This window comes from Galeopterus variegatus, unplaced genomic scaffold, assembly GCF_000696425.1.
Source record: "Galeopterus variegatus unplaced genomic scaffold, G_variegatus-3.0.2 Scaffold6542, whole genome shotgun sequence".
NCBI classification, from domain to species: domain Eukaryota; kingdom Metazoa; phylum Chordata; class Mammalia; order Dermoptera; family Cynocephalidae; genus Galeopterus; species Galeopterus variegatus.
The window spans coordinates 162,786-166,804 of NW_007732653.1; positions in this window are offsets into that span (position 1 = coordinate 162,786).

Sequence of the window (4,019 nt, forward strand, 5' to 3'; positions counted from 1 at the left end):
GCACCGTGGACTAGTCACGTGGTAAAGATGGAGCATCGTTGTCTCTGAGGTCAGACCCCTGAGCTCTAATCCCAGCTCTGCAGACCACTGAGACTGGGCCTCAATTTTCTTCTTTATACAATAAGAATATGAACAAGATCTAACTCAAGGGGTTGTCAGAAGAATCAGATGAATGAGTAAAAATGCTTAAAGAACAGAGTAAATGCCATATGTGCTGACTGTTACAGAGTCTATTACTGTTTCAAGTTTTATTTCCTCTGCCAATGGTGCATATTTGAAAGGGAGATTTTTTAAAAAATTCTTGGGAGACTTTGTATAACATCAGGTCTTACCATTCGCTGGTGTTGTCACAATTTACTCTTTGTTGCTCTCGCAATCTGTTGCTTCCACGTGTAGCTCTCGCCTCCTGATTACTGAAGAGTAGCAGAGTCCTGGAAATTATACCAAGACTTTGACAGAAAGGGAAGAGTCCGAGCCTCTCTGAGTGGGAGAACTTGGGTGTAACTGCCTAAGGGGGATGTCATCCAGGTGCTTAGAGTTGTCCTGCCAGGAGAAGTTAAATCAGGTAATTACCTCTGGGTTTGAACATCTCCAGTGAGGTCTAGTGGAAGACAATTCTTCTAGGCAATAGATAAACTGTGTTCTAAGAATTAAATAAATTTGCCAAAATTCCAGGCCTCTGCCCTTCTGCTGCTTTAAGCCTCCCATCTTTCCTCTCTCTCGAATCTCTGCTCTTACTTTTCTACATATTAGAAATCTTTGTTGCCATCTCCCACTTTTATTTTCAGAAATAATAAAATTAAATTTCTTAATGTAAATATAAACTTTTGGATTAAGGTGCCATTTGATTAACAGCCCCTGATAAACAAACTTGGCAACTTTTCAGAATAGTATATGTGAACACAAAAGAAAATAAGATTATACAATTAAAAAAAAACCAGAAGGTAAGCCCAGTTTGCCATACTTAGCAGCATGACTATTAACAAATTACTTAGCTTTTCAGTATCTGTGAATGGAAGATAAAGATACTCTTGTCTTCGGTTGGTGTAAAGAGGAAATAAAGCAATTCGTGTAATGCTCAATAAAATATAAGGATAATAAATTAAAGTAGACATGCTTATAAATATATACAAATAGTTTGCTTAGAATAATGAATAAGTAGAAGGACAATGGAGTCAGACTGACTACAACATTCATTGGATTTTCAAGAGAAAAAAAGGGATACAGTCTGTCCTTCCTGTAATGTCTACCTGCAGCACAGAGAATGAGTTTCTTTAAAAGCCAGAAAATGTGAAAGCAATTTGTTGTCCGTGCTTAGTTTTTTCAAGATATGTTCACTAATATGTCATATATTTGTTGATTATAAAACAGTATGAGCTTGCAGTTAAAAATGGAAATAGAAAGACTTTGTTCTTCCCCCATCTTCTCTCTGAGAATAATTAAAAACAGAACTAGAAACAGAGAAATTTCATCTTCATGGGCTAAAACCATAGGCCCCAGACTATAAAGAATAGCTGCAAATTTGAATAAATGTGGCTAAGGAATCAACCTCATCAGGTAGCACACAGGTTTCTGCGCGGCTCTGAAGGTCCAGGTGACAGCCCCTCACTGGGCCTGGGCTATGCCACCTGCAGGGACCACAGAGCTCAGGGCACAGAGGGCACGAGACTGAATGAGAATCCTCTTGTAGAGGAAGCAGCCTGGTGCTGGAAGGTGGTGAAGATGTTGGGGACAATCATGTTTTCAGCTGTCAACTTTAGTCATCTGAAGACAAATGCATAATAAAACTGTCACTTCTGTGCACCTGAGACTCACTGGGGTCACACTCATCCCCTGCCCATGGAAGGGAATTAGAGCCCTGGGATGTAGAAAGCTTTGCTCTGGCGAATGTAAGTACTTCTAAAAGTTTGTGGAAAAATAGAATTAAAAGGTAATATGAATCTCCCCATGAGCTTTTTGCAGACTGTCTGCGTAGCACTACATTCAGATTGTATGCTTTCCTCATAACCCTTCCCATCCAGTCCCTTCCCCACTCAACCCACTTACCTTTTTACTAAGTAATTTTTGACCTAGATAGAAATGTCCTGAAACCATGACTTTAAGCCTATGAACAGACATAAGAAAAAGGCAGGTAGCAAACTTCATGGAAAACAACAGCAGAAAGGAAAACTCACGGAAGAAAGGGTGTTGGATAAATCCTTTCCCAGAATGGGAAAGGGTAGATCTCAGAACCAAAGGGTCAAAGAAACAAACGTTCACAGATTTTATACAACAGGAGAGGAAAACAGGCCCAGCAAAGGTGAGAAATAAAGAAGAAGACAAAAATAAACCTATTAGGAAAATGCAAAGGGCATTGGATAAAGCGAAAGGAAAACTAGACATTGACACAAGAAAATCAGAAACATGAAAGACAAAGCTTGTTAGAGTCAGGCGTAAGGGAGTGGTAAAGAGAAATAACTGGTAAAGGAATAAGCATGAGAGATGCAAAAGGAGAAAGCAATGAAAGAGATAACCAGAAAATTAAAAGTAAAACAGCCCATGGTTTTTAGGGGGAAAAAACTTCTGCAATCAAGGTGTACACTAATCTCTGAAGTATCAATAATGAGATACGTCCTAGGTTGCTGTAAAATAAAAAAAAATAATGAAATAAGGAAAAAAAAGGAAAAGAATGAAAGAAATCCACTAATAAAAGTAACCTCAAAAGAGAGGAGGAAAGACAGGCTTTTTTCAAATCTCTGTGGAGTAATATTCCATTTTAGATTATAAAGCAGCCATGTTTACCACATTCACTAGTTGAAAAAATATGACCCCATAAAATAAATAGACTTGGTAGGATATCCTTGAATGGAAAAGACTAAAATTAGAAATTTATAAAACAAGAAAAATTTTGTTGGAAGTAATAGTGAAATAGCTAAGTTTTTTATAAAATGTAACAAAAAGACAATGTAAATACCTAGTTTGTAATTGCCCAAATGATCAAATTTCAGTGAATCTTAATAAAGATAACATAACATTTTTTTGAGCAAAGTAACTTTAAAATAATCAGAAATACAGATATATTTTTCCTAGATGCAAAGACTTCACATTTTAAATACAGATTTTTTTTTTTTTTTGCATACAAAGACAACATGGTAGAGATGTCATAGGTAATTTAAAAATTTAGTGAATTTATTTCCAATAAAGTAACAACAGGTATTCTTAATCTTGACAATTTTTTTCTAAAGGTTATATGAAAATTTAAATGCCTGTGAATATCCAAGAACATTCTGAAGGAAATTTAAGCAATGACAGAATATGAATGTTAATTATTGATTTGTAGTAAAAACTACTATAATAAAAACGCTTTGTGATTGGCATGATATTAGAGACACTTATCATAGGAACATAATAGATACAAAAACACAGTAATTTAGTTCATGATTAGAAAGATCATCAGAGGGAAATATGTTATTAGGAAAACTGATTTTCATGCAATAAAACCACCCTCTTCAGTGCACAGTTCTACGAGTGTTAACAGGTAGATGTTGTTGTACGATCACCACCACGCTTAAGATAGAAACCAGACCTGTCACCCCAAAATCTTTGCTCATGTTCTTTTGCAGTCAAATCCTCTCTCCACTCCCAGCTCCTGAGCATTACTCACCTGTATTTCACCTCTGTAATGTTGACTTCTCTAGAGTATACTATAAGTTGAACCATATAGTATGAGTCTGACAAAATATTTTTGTGACTTCATATGTAAACAATCATATCATCTGTGAATAGAGACAGTTTTCTTTTTTCCTTTCTAATCCGTATGCCCCTAATTTCCCTTTCTCACCCTCCTACACAGGCAAGCACTTTGAGTTCAGTAGGAATGCTGATTGTGTACATCTGTGACTTGTTTACATCCTAAGGGGACAGACTCTGACCACTGAATATGATGTTGGTTGTTTGCTTTTGGTAGATGTCCCTTTTCAGTTTGGTGACATTCCCACTATTTGTAGTTACCTGAGAGTTTTTATCATGATTAAATGGTG